This window comes from Lontra canadensis, unplaced genomic scaffold (assembly GCF_010015895.1).
Source record: "Lontra canadensis isolate GAN:19392208 unplaced genomic scaffold, GSC_riverotter_1.0 scaffold86, whole genome shotgun sequence".
NCBI lineage: Eukaryota > Metazoa > Chordata > Mammalia > Carnivora > Mustelidae > Lontra > Lontra canadensis.
This window is the reverse complement of record NW_022631080.1, coordinates 5859085-5886404: the sequence shown is the minus strand read 5'-3', so window position 1 is coordinate 5886404 and position 27320 is coordinate 5859085. Positions and strand designations below refer to the sequence as shown.

Genomic DNA, 27320 nt, shown 5'->3' with positions numbered 1-27320 from the left:
CAGGAACTGGAAGAGCTATAAGGCAGATTCTTCCTCACAGCTTTCAGAAGGAACCCACCCTGCCAACACCTTGATCTTGGACTTATAGCTTACAGAACCACGAGACAATAAATTTATGTTGTTTAAGCCATCCAGCTTGTGACACTTTGTTACAGCAGCCATAGGACACACTAAGACAGTGATGAAGACTAGGATCCCCCAAGTCTGTGAGGTCAGCAGAGCTGTGGGTGACTCTATTCATCCTGCCCTCTCTTTGTCGACCCTTTTTTCTCCCTTCTCAAGTTCCCATGTGCCCATCGCCTCTACCCCAGGCACCACCCTCCTGCTCTCTGTGAATTCACTTGCAAGTGCTTTCTGGTTATAACACAGTATCAGGAGATATGGGAGGAATGCAAGAGAGAGAGACAGGACACCTTTACCCCTCGAATTCATTCAGTCAGTCAACACATAGTTTGTGTGCATCTGAAACATGGGAGTCACTCTTGCAGGGGCTGGCAATACATTCGGGAACAAAACAGAACAATATATATGTACATATATATATTCCTGTCCTCTCAGAGTTTATATTCTAGTGAATTTATGGCCCAGAATTAAATCCAGTTCTCAAATTCTTCTTTAACACAAAAGTATGAGTGAAATGTTTATTCTTAGGAAGAATAAATCCTAATTAAATCAGTATTTCTCAAAATACCTTCCAAGGATGAACTTCATCAGAATCTCTTAAGATGCTAGTCAAACAAAGATCGATGGGCTTCACGGCAGGCCCACGCAATGAAACTCTTTGAGGGTGGGCTGCAGGAACCTTAACATTCTTAGCAGGAATATTCCCTTTGGGAGGATCTGTCAAACTAAAAGGATTAAGTTCAAATAGAGATTTGGATTTTTTTTTTTTTTTTTTTTTTGCACAAACTGAAGTTTGAGATCTGTTGCTCAACCAGAGAGAGAAACTCCCATGGTAGTTTCAGGTATCAGTTACAGCAATGTCTCCTCAACTTCCTGTAAAGTCATCCATAGGAACTAAACTGGTAATACTGGAGCTTCCCTGACTCTTTTCAGATTCTGATCCAGAGGGGCTGTGGTGCGACCACCAGTGAGTCATGGGTTGACAGCAGTGTTTTAGAAACACAGAGCTTTAGAATAAAAGTACAAATTGGGGACATTAGAAATATTCCACGTTTATGGAAAAGCATCCAGGAGTGATATATTAGCTGCTCTTATTTTTCCCCCAATTTAGTGACATTTTTTCTCACATAGATTTGACCCCTTTGCCTCTCCATTTTCTTTCTCTGCTGTATATGTCTTTAAAGCTCACTGTGTAAGCCTTAGGCTTAAAGGAACAAGCTTTTATCACAAGATTCATCATAAGATCTTCAAGGGTAGGGACTAAACTTGTCAACCTAGTATCCACCTCCAGCTTCTCCCCAGTAGGTGTTCAGTAAGTATTTACATAGTACTAGCCTGGTTAATGATATTCTGAGGGGTTTGAAGGTTTTTGAATCTAACTGAGACCACATCTTGGAATCCTCTGGCCTGCAGTCAATTTTCAACTCTTCAATAAATGAGGCACCAAGTGTCAGTTCCTTTGCAGAACACCCTATAACACCCATTGATTCCCCCTAATGTCTCCTCTGCTCCCCCCACCCTAAGGACAAGAGCAGAGCAGAGCAATATGGGCGGCAGAACAAGATCAGAGCTGTGCATGTAAGAGATTATACCTTTTGATTTTTCTGGCTGTTGACTTCAAGTTGGTTACTACACCACTGCGATAGCATTTTACTAGTAAATAAAAATGCAGTGTTTAGATTTTAAAAAGTCAGTAAGCATCTCCTTTCCTTTTTATATAGGGCAAATTGAAGTTTGAAATTATACATCTGAAATAAATTTGGGGAAAAGTTAAAGGATAAAAGACTGAAATATGTCAAGTGAGTTTTAAAAAAGAAACACAAAAGCAATGTGCCTTGAAGCTATTTTTCATAAAAATCTCTCTTATGATTTTTCTGAGCAGGAACCATGGTTGAGCAGAGAGAGGGATTAGGCAGCTCAGATAAGACAGAACATTTGGCAGATGAGGACAGCAGAAAGAGAACAAGCTTTGGAGGTAGTGAGACCCTTGAGAGAATCTAGATTTTTACTCGGAATGATTGTGTAGTCTTGGGCACATCACCAACCCCTCAAACATTTAAAAAAAAAAAAAACACAAATTTTTTTAGCAAACATTTTTGAAGACAAATAGTCATCCATCTTCCCTCCCTTTTAAGTGAACTGGTATCACATGAATTTTTAGAAAAGGAATAATACAAAATAGATGAGTTGTAAACTAGTCTATTGGCACAGAAAATACAGGTAATATCTGTCTTAGCAAAGATTTCAGCTAAGCAAAGTAAAGTAAACAAATCCCTAATCCAGCTGAAACTCATTCGGCTATTCACATAATCATACATTAAAACAAAAAACAGAACAGAGCAAACACACACACACACACACACACACACAAAACAAAACAAAACATACCTAACACAGCAGAGATTTCTAAACAGGTTCTTTGTCACTCTATTTGGAATTTCAACTTAATTTGCATTTATCTCATGATTATGTCTTTTGGAAAATAGGTTGACATTTCAATAACTTTTTTATAGATATATTTTTAAGTAATGTCTACACCTAACATGGGGCTCAAGCTTACAACCTGAGATCCAGTCACAGGCTCTACCCACTGAGCCAGTCAGGTGCCCTTCAATAACCTTTGGATAACCTTATATCAGATTTCTTATGTAAACTCCAAGGTTATTAATCATTACCCTTTAGAACTCCGTGCCTTGGGGCGCCTGGGTGGCTCAGTGGGTTAGGGCCTCTGCCTTCGGCTCGGGTCATGATCCCGGGGTCCTGGGATCGAGCTCCGCATCGGGCTCTCTGCTCGGCAGCGAGCCTGCGTCCTCTTCTCTCTCTGCCTGCCTCTCTGCCTACTTGTGATCTCTACCTGTCAAATAAAATAAATAAAATCTTTAAAAAAAAAAAAAAAAGAACTCCGTGCCTTTAGGTAGAGACTTCCCTACTATTTTCACACACACAAAAAGTCATCAATGCATCCAAGTGCACTATATATTTCGATGTAGGTCTGGCAACAAAACATTGGGAAGGCCCAGCCTCAAGTTCCAAATTCAGTAGAGTGGTTTAAACTGGTAGGTGGGGGCAATTAACAAGACAAAGAAGTTGCTCAGAACCACAGGAAATCTGCTTCAGTCCAACAATGTATTCCGGAATGTTAGCAGTTGTCGAAAAAATGAGAACATAGTTCTACCTTATTTCCTCCATTTCTAGTTTATCCAGCATGTTGGTAATATAAGGCACAAACAAGGGTGTATGATTATGTGCAAAGATGAATAATTACAAATTAGTTGGGAACAGCTTTCAAAGAATTCCCAAAAATTCAGAGTTTATAACTTGGAGTAAATGCTTAGCTCTAGTCTCTCTTTGGAAACTATGAAATATACTCCATCTTCACATGTGAAAAAGATTTTAAGCAAGATTAACTGGCTTATTATGAAGAACATTCATCTTTTGCAAATAGGTTATTGTCATTCTGAAGGCTATATGTACAAATACGGAGTCAAAGCATACATCAATAAAGGTAAAGGTGTTGTGGTCATCAATTCCTACATAGGAGATGAGGGGGATAACCTCACACCAATAACCAATTCTCCAAACAGCAGCTGGATGTCCTCAATTCAAATGAATTCTGATACTATCTACCCCAAGGTTCCTACAAGACTGCCCCCTACTCAACCCCCACCACTACTGATGTAGGTGGCAAGTCCAGGCCTTTACCTCCGCTTCTGACCAACCGAGGTTTTAATGGTCCTGTTGTTCAGTTTGCTGAAATTGCTAGAGCAGTTCCTGGAGCTCGGAGGAAATTTTACTTCCTAGATCACCAGTTTATTATAAAAGGAAAGAACTCACAAACAGCCAGATGGAAGAGATGCACAGGGCAAAACAGAGAAGAAAGGCATGGACTTCTATGCCCTCTCCAGGTGTGCCACTCTTCACAAATCTCCATGTGTTTACAGAACCAGAAGCTCTCCAACCCCCATTCTTTTGGGTTTTTAGGGAGGCTTCATTACAAAGGCATGATTGATTAAAGTTGGCCATTGGTGATTGACTCAACCTCCAAACCCCCTCCATTGAGGTCAGGGTGTTGGGAAGGAGAATTCCAACCCTCTATTCATGATTGGTTTCCCTGGCAACCAGCTCCCACCCGTGGATGTTTTCCAAAGGTTACTCCATGAACATAAACCCAGCTGTGCTGGAAAGGGGTTTGTTCTGAATAACACCTTCCACTGCTCTTTTAGCTCAGGAAATTCCAATGGTTTGGGGAGCCATGGTCCAGAAACCTTGGACAAAGAACAAATCTATTTCTTATCGATCACAATATCACAACAAGAAAAAAATTCTCCAAAGGAGAGCAGAATTTGCCCCCAAAATATTTCTCTTTGGCATAAGGGTTATTTTAGCCTGATTATTTCTAAAAAGCAGCAAGCAGTGAAAAAGCTCTGAAAAATGAAGTTACTCTTTTGTAAGAGACATTTTAATTTATAAGGGAAATCCCCATTTGTGCAGGTGGCTCCCTCTCCTTATCAGGATCACTAAATCTCTAAAAACTAATCAACAGAGAAGGCAAAGATTTAAATCTGCATAATTACCTTATCCTTGTTTTACCTGGCTTTTCCTGGTGACCTCCCACTCCAGGACTGCCCATCCCCCAACATCTCCTTCGTCTTTAGTTAGAAATATTATTTAAGGTAGTGGCTTGGGCCATTTCTGGGAGTTACTCAATTTTCCTGGCTCCCTCCCAGGTATACAAGTTATTAAACTTTGTTTTTTCCTATTAATCTGTCTTTCTTATTACAGGGGGTGTCTCAGCTAAGAGTCCAGAAAGATAGAGAGAAAATTATTTTTCCTCCCCCACATCTTCAAAGGTCTTGTCATTTAAAATAAAATCTTCCAGAAATGTGTCAAATCAGAACTTATCTAGATTCTGCCTAAAATGTCTAATTTAAATGAAAAACTAACATCACTTCGTGTAGAAGTATTTCTTCCAGAGTTTCAATATCCCTATCTGCTTTTCACGCTGCAAAGAAAACTTAAGCATAGCCTCACTGAGGGATAGTGACAAAGTAGGAAAGACAGAACTTTCAGGTAGATCCTTGCTTGATATTATACTCCATTAAAAGATAAAAATCAGGGGTGCCTGGGTGGCTCAGTGGGTTAAAGCCTCTGCCTTCGGCTCAGGTCATGATCTCAGGGTCCTGGGATCAAGCCCCGCATCGCATCGGGCTCTCTGCTCGGCAGGGAGCCTGCTTCCCCCTCTCCCTCTGCCTGCCTCTCTGCCTACTTGTGATCTGTCTCTGTCAAAGAAATAAATAAAATCTTAAAAAAAACTATAAAAGATAAAAATCAAATAAAATATTTCCTCGTTTGTTAATATTTTATACTGACAAGCACAGAGTTCTTAAGAACTAAAAATGCCATCAGGAACCAAGTAGCTTTTTATGAATGTGAATTCTCAATAATTAAGTAGGAAACCGACAGGGTCTTAAACATGCTAATTGCCCCTTAGGCAGGGGGCAAATAGGAATTCTCATTGAATCAGAAATCAGAAAGTAGCCTGGATACTTCTTTATAAGCTACTATCTCAAGGATAGTATATTTATTTCAAACACTGAATTCCCACTGATTCTGATTTGTTCTAAGTCTTTTGTTGCTGTTTGTAGTGGGGGCTGATTTCCTAGCTATTTTGAGGAGACCGTGCTCGTTACGGTGCTGCCTCTACTACCTCCCTGCACAGATAAGGAACCAGGAGAAAGCTCTAACTGGGTAAACCGAAGGTTCAACCCTGTAAAAAGGGACAGTGGCTAATATGGTTATCTAACCTCCTGGTCTCACACCCTGTCACCTGAGACCCCAAAGGCAGAGAAGGGGGTCATTTCTCTCCCTCCTACTGGAAGCTGCCTGATGTGGGACTTCATGTGGCAAACCCCAGCTTCATCTTTGAAGCCAGATGAAGTCCTGGAAGGAAGACCCTAAAACCACTGGATCATAAAAAGACTATCATAAAGTTATTTTTTTCCTCCTTTTCTTGTTCTTACTGGTACAGATGAAAAATCTGGAGGCATGAGGGGCATGTACATTGGAAGTTTTGTAAGGGGTTTTTTGAGGATTTGGGAGGTAACATGTAGGATTTAAGGGTCATCATTTTTAGATGAGTGCTCCTGAGAGCAAGTACCAGCTGTCACATCCCCTCTTCTGGCCCAGCAAAGTTGAGAAGCTGTCCTTAGGGCAAGATTGTTTGGAACAATCTGTGCACATTCATGAATGAATGACTGATGGCACAGCCACCTGTTGGGAAAAAATTTTCCATGGATCTCTCAAATTTCTATATGCTTTTTGAATAAAGGCATTGAAAACTTTTCTTCTATGATGTGGAGAACAAAGGCAAAAGATATGTAGAAAACTTAAATCGCCTGACAACTTGCAGCCCATTGACAAATACTTGAGACAGGCAGAGTGACCTTCCTCAAGGAACTCGACTGCCTTAATAGTAATACTTTGCTAGATGCAAAAGGCAAACTTAACTTGACGTCCAGGATCCTGTAAGTCTTCTTTTGTAAGGGCCTATTTAGCCAGAGCGATTCCATCCAGTTAAACAGTGATTTTGTTGTTTATACAGTAAAACTTACACTGACCCTGCCCCCCTACCCAGGGGACTTACTTAAAAGCAAGTCCGGGAAACAAGTCCCAGGTAACAAAGCCCAAATACAAGAGTGGGTCAGGCCAGGTGGAGACATCCAATCAGTGGAGCACGCATACTGTCTCCCTAGCTACCAAGGAGTGTGGGCCCCACCTTTTGGGCGCCTTTTGGGTGCCAATTCTGACCAAGGCGCTAGTTCAAGTATCTACTATAGGGTAAATTGTGATTCAATTGGTCACTTGCGTGTGACCTAGCGTGACTATGCAGCTTTCTCGGTGTGTTGCAATTCTCATTGGCCACCTGTGTGTGGCCAGGCTCAACCACATGGCCCTTGCCCTTTAAAAGTTAGTGGGTAAGGCAGAGAGGGGTCGCCCTCTCTGTAAGAGGCGGCCCCCACCGGTCAGTTTGATTCTAGATGCTTGAAGCAAAATAAAGCTTTGCTTGACCTTCACTTTGTATCAGTCTCTCTCCTTTGATTACGGACCCATCACTTTAACATATAAAAATCACTTTTATCTCTTTATCTTTATCCCTTTTATCTCTTACCCATCCCCCCTCAAGATATGTCAGCAATCATCCTCCAAACATATCGCCCACTGACTTACATCTGAAGGGTCTCCTGGCTGATGTTTTACTAGACAGTAGTAAATGACTTACCGTTTGTTTATTTGTTTTGTAATATGACATAGCACAATTTAAAAAAGCAAAATTTTATTAATCTCTATACCCAACATGGGGCTCAAACTCACAACCCCAAGATTAAGAGTTACATGGTCTTCTGACTGAGCCAGCCAGGCACCCCAGTAAATGACCTTAACAGCAGCTACCCCCTCAAGGCCCTGAATACCTTGCTTCCAAATTCCTTAGAGACTTGTGATATCCGTAATCCCCTCCCAGCTTGAAAGTATGTTATCAGTCACTCCTCACAATCCCAGTGCCGCTCTTTCTGCCCATGGGTCCTGTCCCTGTGCTTTAATAAAAACCACCTTTTTTTGCACTTCAGGCATCTCAAGAATTCTTTCTGGACTGTTTGCTCCTGACCCCCAACATTTTACATTTTCAAGGATGTTTACAGCTGGGTAAACAGAAATAGTTTACAACTGGGTGACAGAATAAAGACTTTTTCTAACTCTATAGGACCATAAAGATAATGTCTTCCTTGAGGCAAAGGTTAGGCAGGTTTGTTGGAAGTCTTCTGTGAAGAACCTTGTTCGTAAATTCAAGGTTCCTCATTTGTGACATACATCCATGCTGTGCACTGTTGCTCCGTACCAGTTCTACAGAACTTGAGGGACAAGGGGAACAGATGCAAATATGAAGCTCATGCTGCCTGCTTGCTATCTCGTGAGCAGCAAAGACCTTTGCCTTTGATCCTGGAGTACTAAAACTTCTGCCAGAATCCATTAAAATATGACAGACTAACTTGTTAGCTTGCCAGTAAGATAGAATCTCAGACCAGTGATAGTCACTGCCAAGTATCTCCCATGTGGTTGCTCTTGAAACTATGGTGCAAACTGTCTTTTAAAAAATTACTTAAGGAGGGGCACTGGGTGGCTCAGTGGGTTAAAGCCTCTGCCTAAAGCCTCGGCCTTCGGCTCAGGTCATGATCCCAGGGTCCTGGGATCGGGCCCCGAATTGGGCTCTCTGCTCAGCAGGGAGCCTGCTTCCCCCTCTCTCTCTGCCTGCCTCTCTGCCTACTTGTGACCTCTCTCTCTCTCTCTCTGTCAAATATATAAAAAATCTTTAAAAAATTAAAAAAAATTACTTAAGGAAGGCACCTGGGTGGCTCAGTCATTAAGTGTCTGTCTTCGGCTCAGGACATGATCCCAGGGTCCTGGGATCCAGCTCCACATCAGGCTCCTGTTCAGCTGGAAGCCTGCTTCTCCCTCTCCCATGCTCCCTGCTTCTGTTTCCTCTCTCACTGTGTCTCTCCCTGCCAAATAAATAAAAATATTTTTATAAATAAATAAACAACCAAACAAACAAATTTGGGTGGCTTAGTTGGTTAAGTGTTAGCCTTCAGCTCAGTCATGATCCCAGCATCCTAGGATTGAGCCCCACATCCAGGTCCTGGCTCAATGGAGAATATATGCTTCTCCCTCTGCCTCTCCCCCTGCTCATGCTTTCTCTTTCTGTACCTCTCTGTCTCCAATAAATAAATGATATCCTTAAAAAATTGTCAAAAAATAAAATTAAAAATAAATAAAAACTATTTCAGGCGGGAGGCACCTGGCTGGCTCAGTCAGTGGAGCACGAGATTCTTGATCTGGGTGTTGTTGAGTTTGATCACCACATTGGGTGCAGAGATTACTTCAAAATAAAATCTTTAGGAAAGCAAAATCAAAACTATTTCAGGGATATGTAGTACTGATGTAGTTTTGAGCAGTGTTGTTGTTGGGATTCAGAGCTGACAACCAAGAAAGAATTCTGGAGGTGTCTTTGGCGCAAAAAGTTGATTTTATTAAAGCACAGGGACAGGACCCATGGGCAAAAAAATGCTGCTGCACTGGGGTTATGAGGAATGGCTGATTATATACTTTGAAGTTGGGGGGAGGTAAGGACAAAGGGAGGTTTCCAAAAGGACTTTCATATGCTAAAAGAAGTTTCTGGATACTGGAGGTCAAGGTTGTTTTTCCTTAGAATGCTATACTCTGCCTATCTCAAGTATTTGCCAATGGGCTGCAGGTTACAAGGAAATTTAATTTTATTTGCATTTCCTTCTGCCTTTGTTTCCTACATCACTAAGGAAGGGAGGGTGATGTTAGGACTTCAGGAAATTAAGTTATGGGTCTCTGAAAGTTAGGCTATTGATAAGATTGCTTTTTCCTTGTAAATCACTAAGACATCTGTAAACTGGGGGAGACTCAGATCCTGCAGGACTGTGATCTCTGTTAGTTAACCATTTTCTTTTTCTCTTCCTTTAGTTTTAGGGCAGCCAGGGGTGCCTAAGGAATGTCACATATACCCCACCTGGGAGTAGGGAGGGAGGTCAAGGGGTGTCACCTTGTGCTTTGCCCTCTGCTTGCCTTCTGCTCCCTCATCAGTACTGGTGAATACACCATCGTGAACATTTCTCCATCCTCCACATTGAAATAGGTGCAATGATTTAGGGATCTGGATGTTCAGACAGTCTTTAGTTTACTTAGATGTGTTGTTCTTTCTGCCAGCATCTTTGCCACATTATCCATAATGTCATCATGAAATTTCATTAGAATTCTTGATGAAAGGGTGCCTGTGTAGCTCAGTCACTTAAGCACCTGCTTTCAGCTCAGGTCATGGTCCCAGGGTCCTGGGATTGAGTCCTGCCTCTGGAGCCTGCTTCTACCTCTGCCCCCCACTCCTCCCCACTTGTGCTCTCTCTCTCTGACAAGTAAATAAATAAAATCTAAAACAACAACAACAAAAAACCTAAATATGCTTACAAATATGTTCCATTCAGCTTTCTTTTTAAGATTTTATTTTTGGGGCACCTGGATGGCTCAGTATGTTAAGAGTCTGCCTTCGGCTCAGGTCATGGTCTCAGGGTCCTGGGATTGAGCCCCAGGTTGGGCTCCCTGCACAATGAGGAATCTGCTTCTCTCTCTGCTCCTCCCTCTGCTCCTGCTCTCCCTCTCAAATAAACAAATAAGATAAATAAATAAAATAATATTAAATAAATATTAAATAAATAATATTAAATAAATTAAATAATAAATAAATTTAAAAAAAAGATTTTACGTAATGTCTAAACCCAACATTGGGCTCAAACTCATAACCCCAAGATCAAGAGCCATATGTTCTACAAACTGAGCCAGCCAGGTGCCCTTCCCAAAACTTCTTAATGTCCTGGTTCATAGACAACCAAAGTGATTTTCTCTGAGGTTATACTGATGGGTCCAACTAATTTTTTTTCTATTATTAATTGATAGTAGTTAGAAGTGCTATTTTCACAGTCAGCATTCATGTCTACTTTATCTGGTTAGAGCTTTTCTATTTTCCATCAAGGAATTATTCTGCACTCCACTGTATATAATCACAATGTCTTCATATTCTCTGGTTTCCCTCCCTTCCTATTAAAAAGAGCTGCAAATCTAAAAATGTCATAATCAATACACAATTAGAAAAAATAGGAGGGTTTAAGGTATGAACCAAAAATCAGTTATTATGTCAGTGCAAGATATGACAGAATCCAATGCATTAAAATTTTAATACATTTAATTAATGTATTTTGTCTTTATTACCATTTTAAAATCTTTTAATATCATGTTAAAATTTATAACTCAATCTTTTTTAAAAAAGATTTTATTTATTCATTTGAGAGAGAGCACAAACAACAGTGAGGGGCAGAGAAAGAGGGAGAAAGAGACTCCCCACTGAGCAGGAAGACATATGTGGGGGCTTGATCCCAGGACCCTGGAATCACCACCTTAGCCCAACGCAGATGCTTAACTGACTGAGCCACCCAGGTGCCCCTCAGTCAAACATTTATAGAATCCCTAATACAGGGCCACATGGGTGGCTCAGCTGGTTAAGCATCTGCCTTTGGCTCAGGTCATGATCTTGGGGTCCTGGGATGGGCTTTACAGGGCTTCCTGCTTGGTGGGGAGTCTGCTTCTCCTTCTCCTTCTGCCCTTCCCCCCTCCTTCTGCCCTTCCCTGCCCCTCACTCATGCATGCGCTCTCACTCTCAAATAAATAATAAATAAAATCTTAAAAAAAAAGAATCCCTAACACAAAATGCAAAATCCAGGCAGCAAAACACTGATATTACTCTTTTCTTATCCTAATGTATTTTAGGATCAAAACATGTCCTTCCTAAAATAATGCCTAGCAGCTAAAGAAGGGGCATACTGATGTGGACAATTGCAAATGTAATTTTGTTAAAGAGAACTGCAACTTGACTTGGGTGACATTTATAAATCTGACTTTCTTATCTCATTTTTTTTGTAGGGCACTTGTGTTTTGCTTAATGGAATGGATCATCATGACCTAGATAATTTTATAGCTGAAATCAAGGGGTAAATGGATTAAAGATCAATGCAATGTAAAAAAGCAAGTCTGGCTTTGACAAAATGATGTGTAAACAGGGAAAAATATTGTTTTACAAAAACTATTTAAAGGTAAAAACTAACCTTTATATAACTTCTAAGCACACACTAAAAATGGCTAGTTGCTTTTTTCTTCTTTAATAAATAATTTTCCAGTGGGAATATTTTATCTCAACAATGAGTTAGGAAGTCTGATTTACAGTCTTTTTTAATTGCTAATTTACATATTACCTTGTAGGGGCTATTAACTTCTGCATTTCAATTTCTACTGAAGGGGAGCTGAATTTGTCCACAGAGTAAGTCTCTTCGGCATAAGGATTATTTCAGACTGATTATTTTTAAGAAAGAGCAGACATAGAGGGAGCTCTAAAAACTGAGTAGAGGGGCACCTGGCTAGTGCAGTCAGTAGAGCATGTGACTCTTGATCTCAGGATTACGAGTTCAAGTCCCATGTTGGACATAGAGCTCACTTAGAATTTTTAAAATAAGTAGAAGTTATCCTTTAATAAGAGACATTTACATTTATAATGATGCTTCTCATTCTGTACCAGGATGATTGAATCTCTAGAAACTTATCAGTGGAGAAGACATGGACATAAACCTGCATAAGAACCATACCCTTGATTACTGCGCTTTGCCTGATAACCTCCCATAACTGGTCACCCTCCCCTCAACATCTTTCATTTTTAGCTGGAGATGATATTTAAGGCAGTGGCTTGGGAATCTGGGTGGCTTAGTTGGCTGAGCATCTGCCTTTGGCTCAGGTCATGATCCCTGGTCCTGGGATGGAGCCCCACATCAGGCTCCCTGCTCAGTGGGGAGTCTGCTTCTCCCTCTCCCTCTGATGCTCCCCCTGGTTGTGTGTGATTGCACATGCTCTCTGACAAATAAATATGTATTTTTTTTTAAAGACAGTGGCTTGGGCCATCTCTGGGAATTACTCAGTTTTCCCGTTCCTCTCCCATATACATAGGAGGTATACATATTATTATTTTTTTTTTTTTTTAAAGATTTTATTTATTTATTTGACAGAGGGAGAGATCACAAGTAGGCAGGAAGGCAGGCAGAGAGAGAGAGGAAGGGAAGCAGGCTCCCCACGGAGCAGAGAGCCTGATGCGGGGCTCGATCCCAGGACCCTGGGATCATGACCTGAGCCGAAGGCAGAGGCTTTAACCTCTGAGCCACCCAGGCGCCCCAGGAGGTATACATATTATTAAACTATGTGTTTGTTTTTCTCTTTTTACCCTGTCTTTTATTACAGGGTATCTCAGCCAAGAACCTAGAGAGATAGAGGGAAAATTATTTTTCCTCCCCTACAATATATTTATAAAACAAAACAAAGCAAAAAAATAAAAAAGGAATGAGACCAACATTTATAATGAATCTAGAAAAGGCTGAGTTTTAGGTAGGTTCCTTCCCTTAATTCTCTCAATAATCCCAACAGGAATACATCACATCTCCATTTTGCAGACAAGGAAAATGATGTTGAAATATGTTAATTTGTTCATATTAATATAACTATTGAGAAATCCAGTTAGGGGCACATGGGTGGCTTAGTCATTTATGGGTCTGACTCTTAGTTTTGGCTCAAGTCATGATATCATGATCTTGGGATGGAGCCATGTGTCAGGCTCCATGCTTAGTGTGGAGTCTGCTTCAGATTCTTTCTCCCTCTCTGTCCCTCCCCACTCCTGCTCTCTCTCTCTCTCTGTCAAATAAATAAATAAAACCTTAAAAAAAAAAAGAAATCCAGTTAGAGTCCAAACTGAGGATTTTCTAGCTCTATGATAGATGCTCACTATTCTGCTTCTGCACATGTGTGCATACAGCTACTTAGAAAACTTGTAAGACACATGAACAAAAGATTAAAGCATATATTATTATAACTGCTTGAAATATATTACAAACAAGGAAGGACTCTATCTCAAAGATTATACTGTTTAATAAACACTAGAAGATAAGGAAAACATGCATTATTGGGGCACCTGGTTTGCTCAGTTGGAAGAGCATGTGACTCTTGATCTTGGGGTCATGAGTTTGAGCCCCATGTTGGGTGTAAAGATTACTAAAAATATGTATATAAAGTTAAAAAAAAAGAAAAAATATTATTTTATAAGTAGTGCTAAAGAGGTAGAATTTAGCTAAATAGAAGATAAACATATAATGGAGAATAAAAGGAAAAATTCATCTTTTGGAATATCTGACATTAATTAATTAACACTAAACATGGTTTGTCATGATAAGACATAAAATTATCAATATCAGAGATTTAAGAAAAAAGCATTAATGCAAACCCTGAAGGCATTAAAAACATATAAGACATATAAATATAAAAAATATAAAATATAAAAAATAAAATATATATAAAATAAAAATATATAAAATATAATAATATATAATAAACAATATATATAATTATATATATAATAAATAAAAATATTAAACAACATATGAAAAGACATATAAATAGCTTCTTAGCAATATATTTAAAAATTTATATTAAATTTTAAAAATGTAGAGAAACACCAATTAGCAAAAGTGAGAAAAGAAGAAGTAGAGAACCAAATAATCTTATCTTTTAAGTAAGTTGAATTTGTAATTTAACATCTCTTCACTTCCACCTCCATCCCCAGAAGATACTGTCTATCCCTAAGCGGTTTACCCATGAATTCTACCAAATATTTAAGGAAAAAATAACAACAATACTATAAAAAAAGATGAGAAATATTTCCAAGTCATTTATTAGTGTAGTATAATCTTGATGCCAAAAATAAAAAAAGGCATTACAAGGGTACCTGGGTGGCACAGTCAGTTAAGCATCTGTCTTTGGCTCAGGTCATGATCCCAGGGTCCTGGGATAGAGCCCTGTGTTGGGCTCCCTGCTCAGAGGGGAGTCTGCTTCTTCCTCTCCCTCTGCCCCTCCCCCTGCTTGTGTTCTTTCTCTCTCAAATAAATAAATTCTTTAAAAAAATATTAAAAAAGACATTACAATAAAGAAAAAATGTGGGTGAGTCTTTCTCACAAACACAGACATAAAAATCCTACATAAAATATTAGAAAACAGAAACTTTTAACCTAGAGATGTTTGGGTTAATTGAATCTTCCAATTTCCCTGAATTCTCTGAGCCTATAGAAGTGGCCCACTCTTATCTATTAGTGGCTAGCCCTATTCCCTTGTTTGAAGATGATGTCAAAGTTGAGAAGTATATGCAATAATTCTTTTGGTGCTTTCCCAATTAAAACTATGATCATTTACTTAAGTAGCTGTTCCCTGGGCTACATAAATATACAAACATCTCAAGGACTATTGACACAGGGTCCAAACTGATGCTGGAATCCAGTAATTCCAAGTATCACACGGACCCCTGTCAGAGTTAGGACTTATAATGACCAGGTGATAAATGGAGTCCTAGGGCACCTGATTGGCTCAATCGGTAGAGTATGTGATTCTTGATCATGGGGTCATGAGTTCAAACCCCATTTGGGTATAGAGCTTAATTTGAATGAATGAATGAATAAATGAATGAATAAATGGGGTTCTGACCCAGGTCAACTCACAGTTAATCCTTTAGGAACACTGTGCAAAATATTCAACAGAAAGATTATGTTTGTAGTTGGCAGAACCCCATGTTGGTTCCTTGGCCTGTAGGGTAAGAAATATGATAAAGTGGAAGGCCATAAAAACTTTAGAAACTACCCCCATTTTTTTTTAAGATTTATTTTATTTTATTTATTTGAGAGACAGAGAGAGCATGAGAGGGGAGAGGTCAGAAGGAGAAGTAGACTTCCCACGGAGCAGGGAGCCCAATGTGGGACTCAATCCCGAGACTCCAGGATCACGACCTGAGCCAAAGGCAGTTGCTTAACAAACTGAGCCACCCAGGTACCCTGAAACTATCCCCGTTTTCAACCAAGACAGTAAAGAAAAATCAGTCCTACATTCCAAGGTTAGCAGCACCTAAAGAAAGCTGAATTGGTGCTCACCATCATATCTCCCTTTGATTTATTAGTCTTGCACTTTCAAAATCCAAACACATTCCATACTGTATTAGTGGACTACTGCAAACTCAAATAGTTAATATTCCCAACTGCTGCTACTGTGCCAGATGTGGTGTTTCTGATAGAGCAGATTAACACAACCAAAGTATATGATAAGCAGTTATTGATCTGGCAAATGCATATTTTTCTGTTTCTATCAAAAGGGAGGATTATAAATAGTTTGCATTTACTGGGAGGAGATAACAATATATGTTTATAGTCCTGTCCTAGGTCTATATTAAGTCCTCTCCCCTCTGACATAATATACTCTGAAAACATCTGAACTGCCTGGACATTCTGCAGAACATCAAAAATTTCTAACATATTGACTATTAGTTGCTAACTAGACTTGTAAGAAGCAGCAAAAACATTGAAAATTCTGGTAAGGTACATGCACTCCAAAGAGAAGGGCCCACAACACTGGTAAAAATGTTAACGGTCGGGGCGCCTGGGTGGCTCAGTGGGTTAAAGCTTCTGCCTTCTGCTCAGGTCATGATCCTAGGGTCCTGGGATCGAGCCCTACATCGGGCTCTCTGCTCAGCGGGGAGCCTGTTTCCCTTCCTCTCTCTCTCTCCGCCTCTCTTCCTACTTGTGATCTCTGTCAGTCAAATAAATAATTAAAAAAAAAATGTTAACGGTCCAGTGGTCTGAGACATGCCAGTGTATCTCCTCCATGGTAAAGGGCACATTATTGCATCTCAAATATTCCTCCACAAAGAAAAAGAACTATTCCTGGAAAGCCCTCTGGGATTTGTCACAAAGCATAATCCATAACTAGCCATATGGTTATAGCCCATAGACTGAGTGACATAAAATGGTCTCAGCTTTGAGTAGTGCCCAGAGCAAGAAAGGGCTCTTCATCAGGAAGAGGGTGCAATGCAAATATTCCTACTGCTTGTCCTGTATCATCTGGGAGACTCTATGTTACTATATGTCCCAAGGTTGACAAAAGACACAATTTATTATTATTATTTTTTTAAGTAGGCTCCAATCCCAATTTGGGGCTTGAACTCACAACCCCAAGATCAAGAGTCACATGCTCTACCAACTGGGTCAGTCAGGCACCTCTCATAATCTGTTTTTGTTTTTTTGAGGTCTTAATTCCAGTTAGTTAAAATACAGTGCTGTATTAGTTTCAGGTATACAATATAGTTTTTCAACACTTCCATACATCACCCAGTGCTCATCGCAACAAGTGTGCTCCTCAATTCCCATCACCTATTTCACCCATATCCCCACCCACCTCACCTCTGGTAACCATCTGCTTGTTCTCTATAATTAAGAATCTGTTTCTTGGTTTGTCTCTCTCTAAAAGATGCCAGTTAGAGTTTATGGCAAGCCCCAGTGAATGACTCATGACAGATTCTTAGTGTTCTACAATACAGAATTGTATGCATTTCAAAAAGCAGTTTCTGATTTTATGAGATATTTTTAGTAAATACAGTCCAGTTATTGTGTAGAACTTCTATTACTTCTTTCCTCATCATTAGGTCATGACATGCATTTTTTTCAGGAAGATTACAATAGTGATGTGTCCTTTTTTGGTGCATCATATCAGGAAGCATATGACTGGTAATTTATTTTTTGATCCCTTGGTTAAAGTGCTACCTTCCTGGGTCCTCCATTGTAGTTATATTTTTCTTTCTCTCTTGGGGAAGACTCTTTTGAATGATGTCACTACCTTATTGCACTGTAGATTTGCAGTCACTAGTTTTAGAGTCTATTTATGATTCTTGTGTGGATTAATTTTTACCATGATGATTACCAAATTTATTTTTTTGTACATCTAGCAGTTGGTTTTCTACTATAAAGTATAATTTTCCATTCTCTCACATTTTTCCAGCAAGTTATTTGGGTTCTGCTTGCCCGACTACAAGGTGAAGTGTGGATCCCCCTATAACATCAATTAATTAATTAATAATTAATTAATTCTCAAACACTATCTACCAGGAGATAGCATCAGATTCCACAGGTTTAGGGCTGTTCTACAAGGCTGACTCCACCTTAACTTCAGTTGCCAATCACAAACCCAGGTTATCACCTATGTTTCTTTATTTTTTTTTCTCTTTCTCTATTTTTTAATCAGTACACTGGATTCCTTTTTTTTAAAGATTTTATTTGTTTGAGAGAGAGAATGAGAGAGAGAGAGAGAGAGAGCATGAGAAGTGGGAGGGTCAGAGGGAGAAGCAGACTCCCTGCCGAGCAGGGAGCCCGATGCGGGAGCCGATCCTGGGACTCCAGGATCATGACCTGAGATGAAGGCAGTTGCTTAACCAACTGAGCCACCCAGGCAACCCTCTTTTTTTTTTTTTTAAAGATTTTATTTATTTATTTGACAGACAGAGATCACAAGTAGGCAGAGAAGCAGGCAGAGAGAGAGAGGAGGAAGCAGGCTCCCTGCTGAGCAGAGAGCCCGATGTGGGGCTTGATCCCAGGACCCTGGGATTATGACCTGAGCCGAAGGCAGAGGCTTTAACCCACTGAGCCACCCAGGCGTCCCATCACCTATGTTTCTGATCAACTAGATATATAGGTTAGAAGTTCCAATGACCTCCACCTTGGGTTGGATTAATTTTCCAGAGCAACTCACAGAACTTAGAAACATTTTACAATTGTTCCTTGAATAATGCAGGAGTCAGGGGCACTGACTCTCCACACCATTGAAAATCCCCACATAACTTTAGACTCTCCAAAACTTGTTATTAATAGCCTATTATTGACTGGAAGCCTTACCAATAACATAAACACTTGATTAACACATATTTTGTACATTATATGTATTATATACTGTCTTCTTATAATAAAGCAAGCTAGAGAAAATGTTATTAGGAAAATCATAAGGAAAAGACATCTACAGTACTGTATATATCCAAAAAATCTACATGTAAGTAGATCCACATAAGGCTTTTTTTCCTCAAGATTTTGTTTATTTATTTATTTGAGAAAGAGAGAGTACAAGAAGGGGGCAGGAACAGAGGGAGAGGGAGAAGGAGACTCCCCATTAAGCAGGGAGCTGGACATGGAGCTTGATACCAAGGCCCTGGGGTCATGACCTGAGCCAAAGGCAGACGCTCAACCAACTGAGCCACCAAGGTGCTCCAGACCCACATGTTGTTCAAGGGTCAACTGTACTTACTAGATTCCTAGTTTATAACAAGAAGATATACCTCAGGAATATCCAGATGGAAGAGATGCACAGGGCAAAGTATGAGGAAAGGACTGAAGCTTCCATGTCCTATCCAGGAGCTTGACTCTCCACAAATCTCCATGTGTTCACTAACCCAGAAGCTCCCTGAACACCGTCCTTTTGGGATTTTTATGGGGGCTTTATTACATAAGCAAGAGTGATTAAATTATTGGCCACTGGTGACTGATTCAATCTCCAGTCCCACTCCCCTTCCTAGAAATCAGAGGGTAGGACTAAAAGGCCCAAACCTCTAATCAGGTGGTTGGTTTCCTTGGCAACCAGCCCTCATCTTTAGATGCTTCCAAAAGTCCCCTCATTAACATAAACTCAGGTGTAGTTGAAAGGTGCTTGTTACGAATAACAAAAAACATTTTTATTGCTCTTACCACTTAGAAAATTCCAAAAGTTTTAGGAGTTCTATGCCAGAAACTGGACAAAGACCAAATATATATTTATTATAAATCAAAAATTCACACACATCTATAACTCTATTGCTTTGACTTGCTCTCTCTTGTTCTTAGAAATATCCTGTTGGCTGGGGAGCCTAGGTGGCTCAGAAGGTTAAGTGTCTGACTTCCTCTCAGGTTACCATCTCAGAGTCCTGGGATCCAGCCCGGCCCTTGTGAGCCCCACCCATGTCAAGCCTGGCCTCAGTCTCCACACTCTCCTTCCTTTTCCCTCTGCTCCACTTCAAAAAAGGAAGATAACTATTGAGGTCAAACAGAAAGATCTCAATTACTTTTTTTTTAAGATTTTATTTATTTATTTGAGAGAGAGAGAGCATGAGAGGGGAGAAGGTCAGAGGGAGAAGCAGACTCCCCATGGAGCTGAGAGCCCGATGCAGGACTCCATCCCGGGACTCCGGGATCATGACATGAGTCGAAGGCAGTTGCTTAACCAACGGAGCCACCCAGGCACCCTAAAGATCTCAATTTCAAAGAATAAATAGTCCCTTTAGCTTTAGTAGCTATTGGTCAAGTGATGCTAAGCTGAACTGTGGCTTAAAGATTAATTCCATACTAATTTAGACTGAGGTTAGTTTGTTTTGTTTTCAAAGAATTTATTCTCAACATTTAGTTCCTATCTGAGTCCAAATCCAAAACCTTTGCTTGATATTAAGAGGACAGAGTGGCTGGGAAGTTATTTTGCTGCTGAGGTAGAGAGGCCAGGGATGGGCAAAACTGGGAGACAGGCTTCATGCTAGATGCTACCAGTCAATCTCTATTTCTGGGTTTCTCACTCCTTCTGTTATCACCTTCAGGATATTTAATAAAAGGACAATTGACATAGATGTGGACAAAGTTAAGAAAAATATGAAGGTGAGTTGTATGTTAGATATCTTTTTTAAAAATTTTTTAATTTCTTTTCAGCATAACAGTATTCATTGTTTTTGCACCACACCCAGTGCTCCATGCAATCCGTGCCCTCTCTAATACCCACCACCTGGTTCCCCTAACCTCCCACCCCCCGCCCCTTCAAAACCCTCAGATTGTTTTTCAGAGTATGTTATATATCTTAATAGAGATCTCCTTGAAGACTTTACCTCCAGAATTATCCTGGGGTCTAACAGAAATATCATGATCTCTGACTTGTTGCTTCTTTGATTTATTTTGCTGGATTTATATACATCCTGCCTCGGAATTTTACTGTGTAGTTTTCAATTTCCATTATTACAAGTCAGAGAGAATGTAGATGAAAATAAGTGCTCAGCCAATAAGTAAATCTGATTTCTAAAATTTTCCTCTGAACAAAGTATCATGCTGCTCTTATAAAAAATTAAATATAACACACATATTTATGGAGGAGCTTGACTGAGTCTCAGTAGAAGTCTAAAATAGTGGGTGTATATGCTTAAAGAAAGCAAATAAGTGAACATCCATCAGGAGGGAAAGGATGGATATAAAACAGAAGTAGATTTTATGTTACTATTTCCATCTTTTTGAATTCTACAAATTTAACAACATTCAGTAGACAAAAGGAGGATAGAAAAGAAATTGGAATCTCAGAAGGAAATAAAATACCTTCCAGCCAAAGATGATAAAATCAATATTTATCAAACAAGATCATAAAACTTAAATGGCTTCCTTTCCTACTTAATCAGAAAAAGGTGTATTAATATTTGCTTTAGGTAGTAGAAGAAAAATAAAGTTGAAATTGTGGGAGGGAGATTTTGATACTTGATTTTTCATCAGCTAATGGGATAATTATTTTTTTCTTTTTAAATTTTATTTATTTTTTTAAAAGATTTTATTTATTTACTTGTCAGAGAGAGAGAGAGAGAGAGAGAACACAAGCAGAGGGAGCAGGATCCCTGCTGAGCAAGGAGCCCAATGGGGGATTCAATCCCAGGGCCCCAGGTTCATGACCTGAGCCAAAGGCAGATGCTTGACTCAGCCACACAGGCATTCCAATATTTCTTCTTTGAAAAAAAGACCAGGGACGCCTGGCTGACTCAGTCAGAAGAGCACACAGCTCTTGATCTTAGGGTTGTGAGTTCAAGTTCCATATTGGGAGTAGAGATTACTCAAATAAAACTTTTTTTTTTTAAAGGGCAAATAATCTAATAGAAGATACAAAGACACGAACAGGTATTTCCCAGAGGAAGAAGCATATAGAGAGGAAAAATTATGAAAAAGTGGTCAGCTGCATTAGTGAGCAAGGCAATGCAAATCAATACCAGAATGACATGCCATTTTGTACCCATTTTATGGGTGAAAGTGAAAAAATCTGATAATACGAAGTATTGGAGAAGATCTGGATTATTGTGAAATTTCACACATTGCTAGAAGAAGTATTGATTACTACAACCACTTTGGAAAGCAGCTGGCAATATCTTGCAAAGATGAACGTTCTTATACCACATAGCCCAGCAATTTCCCTGCTAATTATATACCCAAAAGAAACTTTTGCACATATCCTCTTCCTCCTCCACCACCACCATCACCACTACCATCAGAAGATATGTACAAGAATGTTCATAGAAACCCTTAGTCATAAAAACTTGAAAACAACTATCAGCAGCAGAATGGATATATAGAACATATAAATGACTGAAAAGCAGCTGTAGGCAGTAAGAATGAATGTAAGCAGTGCAGTTTTGAACAAAAAAAAACTAATCCCAGAAAGTGTCATGTTGGGAAATAAAATCTTGGGATAACTGATTTTTCCGTCATTTATCACTATTCTTTTTATTTGAACCACACAATCCTTCCCCATTAAAACAAGACTAGGAGGTTGTGGCATTCCATGTTTCTTACCCAAGAAGAAAAGCAACATACAGCAAAATGCTGAGGCACAGATTAAAATTGGTTTTGTACATAGGGGAGGAAAAATTTTCTTTTATTCATCGAGGTTCTGTGGCTGGTCTAATAGTTAAATCAACATAAGACAAATTAACAGAAGAAAGACAAATTTAATTTCATACATATGAGAACTCCATAAAAATATGAGATCCATGGGCAATCGGGGAGTTGGGGTTACATGTTGTCCTGAGCTAAGGATCAAATACGGCCTTCAGAGAGGAGGGTAATTCATAGGACAGTAATAGGAACACATGTTTGATAATTAGATATTTGCCTTGTGTCAGGGAAGAAGACCTTCCTCTGCCCTATGCTCCTTCTAGCTAGACTCAAAATGATATTGACATCCCACAGATTCACAGGAAAAAATCAAATTTAATAGGGCTAGATACGGGGACTCCACACAAACATGAAAATCCCAAAGACAGTGAGGCAACAGGAAGCTTATAGGAGCTAAGGAGAAAGGTAGGGTCTGAGGATACAAAGGGGAGAAAGACCATTAGCCTGAAGGTGAAAGGGGATGTTTTGAATAACGAAAGTTGCCCTGTTAGGTAGATGAAGTTCTTGAGAACACAGGAGTATCTGGTAGTAGCCCTCTTCCTGGTACAGCCTCTCCTTTCCAGTGTAAATTTAGGTAGTTCAGGGGGAGACCGACAGCTTTTCCTGCATCTTCTGGAAAGGACTTTTTTTTTTTTTAAAGATTTTATTTATTTATTTGACAGAGAGAGATCACAGTAGACAGAGAGGCAGATAGAGAGAGAGAGAGGGAAGCAGGCTCCCTGCTGAGCAGGGAGCCCGATACAGGACTCGATCCCGGGACCCTGAGATCATGACCTGAGCCAAAGGCAGAGGCTCAACCCACTGAGCCACCCAGGCACCCCTGGAAAGGACTTTTAACTCAAAACAATCTTTATGCCAAAGTGGCCCATCTTGGGGCAGCCTGCCAGTGACCCCTATCCCTACCATACAGATGGGTCATTGGGATAAAAGTTATTTCTGGCAGTGACTCTCTGTGAACCAGGTCAATGTCTACATTTTTCTAGGTCAGTAAGGGAAATTCAGTAAGTTGTTTCTTAAGTCTTCTGGGTCCTGATTGCCTTCAGTTCAAAATAACTCATATGTCCAAGTGGCATATTTTGGGGGTTACATATTCTGCTCCCCTTCAAGTACCATCAATTTGATGTCGGGTGTTTTTAAAAAAGATTGATTGATTAAGAGAGCAAGTGGTGGGAGGGGCAGAGGGAGAGGGAGAAAGAATCTCAAACAGACTTGGTACTCAGCACAAAGCTCAACACAGGGTGGGCTCTATCTCACGACCCCAAGATCATGACCCCAGGATCATAACCTAAGCCAAAATCAAGAGTCGGACACTTAACCAGCTGAGTCACCCAGGCATTCCTGGTGTTGGGTATTAAAAGAAAATCTCTAAAATAATCAAGAAGTACATTTTAGGCTTAAGCCATAGTTCAGAGAAAGAAGGAGAAAGTTATCCAAGATGCCATCAACCACAACAGAAGTTTATACTTAATGGTGACTGATGAAGACCATCGCTTTTGAAGCGAGGAACAGGAAACCATGTCCACCAGCACTGCTAAACTTTAATACTATCTTTGCAACTTTAGGAAATGCAGAGACAAAAAGTGTAAGGATGGAAAGGCAGAAAGCAAACTGATTTTTCTGCATAGATACAACAGCCCATATGTCAAGATGAAGCCTGCATCAGCAAGGAGTCCTGGATAACCTCCCTGAAACACCATCCCTGCCAATCCATATAGAACATTTGGTGTGAAAGAGACATAAACTTTTGCTGTTTTGAGCTGCTGAGACTTGGCCATTGTTTGTTGCTTACTTATTCAAACTGGCACAGATGGCTTCAATTCAATCTATAGTGCTTTATATCCAGCTGGAAAGCTTCACATCCAAGCTGAAAAACCTATATTTTAAATGCCTGAAATAATTTATAATATGTATTTACAAATAAATAGAATGAATGAATATACAAATTTCCCTAACCTGGACATTAGACAAAGTTAATTCAGCCAGAGTAAGAAAGAGTCAGAGAAAGGTACAGAATTGTTAGATGGTGTGAATCTCTTAGAGAGGGCTCTGAAATTTCTCCTGTTCCTTCTCAGGGGAAAGACTGCGTGTGTGTATGTGTGTGTGTTTCAAAGAATGGTTTGGAATATAGCACACAGAAGAGAAATGGCAGCACGGGAGATCAGGACTGAAACAGCCTACCACACCCAGAATCTTTCTCCTCAAACAGTATCTGCAAGTTTCCCTAGTTTTACCCTATCACCCAATAAGGTGGTGTGGAAGGGCTGAGAGATGGTAAAGGGCCTCGTGCCTGAGAGACACAGGACACAGTGTGGGTAGATGGACTTCCACATCCTGGGCATGATGGCACAAATGGTACCCGACTGCCAGCATGAAGAGCTGTCACGGACCAAAGGGGAGTCAAGCCCCTATCACAGGACTTCTGCTGACAACCCAGTTTCAGAGGTTTTCTAAAATGCCATTATTCTACATGAACCCTTGAATATATTGGCTACCCTAAGAGAAAGAGGGATATGCAAAAATCTTTAACCGCCCGAGTTTAAATTTGATTTGACTAAGACAATTCTATAATGGGAATGACTGAGTTCAATTTTTTGAATGGGGACTCAAAATGAAGACTGAACATTTGCAAAGTTAAAAGTACAACGATTTGCATTTTGCAAATGAATTTTGCGGTGAATCAAGCATTCCCTCAAAGAGCTGGTTGGCATTGTTAGTAAATTAAATGTACTGAGAGGGAGAACACTGGGGAATGGATTAGATTTGGATACAGGAGCAATCAGAAGTTCAATTTCTAGACATGGTAAATTTGAGATGCCTAATAAACTTCAAAGTAGAGGAAGCTGAGTATCAGTAGAGAGGTTTAAGGGAGATAGGCCCATTTGGGGGTTTTTAGATATGGATGAAGATTTAAAGTTAGGGACCTGGGAATTGGATTATGTAAGGAATAAACACAGAAAAAGAACAAATCTAGAGATGTGAACTTTGAGGCATTCCAACATTTACAGATTAAGAGGATGTTGTTCCAACAAAGGAGACAGAAACAGCAGCAAAATGAAGTAGTGGAATAAAACAGGATCGTGTGGTGTCCTGGATGTCAAATAATGTTCCAAGAAGGATGTGAGCAACCATGTCAAATACTAAGAGGAAAGACGGGGATTGAATAATGGCCATTGGATTTGGCAATGCAGGCATAGTAGACAACTTTGGAAATGCACTTTTGTGAGTGTTGGAGATGAGAACATTGTTCAATGGGCCAAATCTGGAATAATTCATCTTTCCTTTCTTATGTGGTTTTTCCAAAACAGTTTTTTTTGACTTGGCATGAGGAAGCTCCTTGATAAGGAAGTTATTCATTTGAATATGTCTAGAAACACAGCATTCTACCTCCCATGTTATAAGTCAAAATGAAAATAAACAAAAACATAAGAAATGAAAAAACAGACCTGTTTACTTCATCTAGAAATTCTTAAACTTCTGTCCTACAAAGTGTACACATGTTGTGTGTGTGTGTGTGTGTGTGTGTGTGTGTGCATAAGGCCCCATAATCTCTTATATGAAGCCCTTTGGGTCAGATGTAATTTGTAAACCAGAATATTTCAGACTTCAGAGAGACAATGACGTGGATGGTGCATATTTTATGTAATTCCACCAACCACCAACAGGAAATCAAACACAGGAGTACTTTTGCAATTTTTTATAAAAAGGTTCACTCTGGGATAAACAAAAACAATAGATAGCTTCACACTCCTTTAAGTTTATACATCAAAGAATTATGTGCCAATATTTCTAAGGAAGTAATTTCAGTTTCAGAACTTTGGGGGTTTCAGAGCTGTGGGCTTGTATTAGGATTCAGTGGAAATGTTTCCTAGAATAAAGTTTGTACAGTGTTGACAAATGACCTTGAAGTGAGGGTCAAGAGCTAGTGGTAACCTTTGGGGTAAAATATAAACATGGGCATTTGCTAAGTACAGTTTAATTGCAGCAGATAATATTTCATGCAAGCCACATATGTCATATCATGAGACAATAAGTATATGATTTATAATTTCAAAATGTTACAGGACTGTTAAAAATGATGACATGAAAATGATATCAAACACAATGTTTTTGTGTTCTAAAAAGGAAAACAAAAGGGGACCCTCGCCTGAGGGGCTCAGTCAGTGGAGCACCCCACTCTTGCTTTCAGCTCAGGTCATTATCTCATGGGTCCTTAGATGGAGCCCTGTGACTGGTCTGTGCTCAGAGTGGAGTCTGCTTGAAGATTCTCACCCTCTGACCCTCCCCCCACTCACAAGCACATGCTCTCTCTCTCTCTCTAAAATAAATAAATCTTTAAAAAAATGGATATATTCTTGAGAGACAAGATGGTGGAGAACTAGGAGGAGGCGCCATTTCAACCTGTACCCTAAAGTGAGCTGATTACCTACCAAAGAACTCCGATCACCCATGAAATCAGCCTGAGATCAGAATCATACACGTCTGGATCTCGATGGGGGCAGAAGACGCCAGTGGGCAGGTAAAGCGGAGTGGGAACGTCAGACTGATATCGGAAGATAAACAAAATGGGGAGGGAGCCACCAGAGGCGACCCATTGGAAAGTAATACCCCAGTACGAGAGTGCCCTGCATCTGGGGACCAGCATTAACTTGGAGTCTGGTTGAAAGCACTCGAAAAGAGCAAAGGATTATGGGGAGAAATTGTGGGAATCGGGGCAGTTAGGAACAGGGGCTTAAGTCCCTGGACCCAGGACAGCCACCCCTGGTGCTGAGCCAGAGAGAGTGCAGCAAAGAAGCCGGGTCTTGGTCCCTGAGCTGCGAGCACGTCTGAGAGTGAGTGGGGTGCAGCTCCCGTGAGGGGCTGGGAGCCTCACCAGCCAGCAGAACCACAGCCTTTTTGCACTCTCCACGTGTGCGTCACACCGCGCTACCAGAGTCTGAGTCGCGCCCCACACCCTCCCCTGAGAGA

The 27320-nt window shown here is 40.1% G+C and overlaps 1 pseudogene; it reads right to left on the bottom strand.

Annotated features, from left to right (window-relative positions):
• Window positions 1-237: 237 nt before the first annotated feature.
• Window positions 238-27320, bottom strand: part of LOC116882660 — a 55075-nt pseudogene continuing 27992 nt past the window's right edge.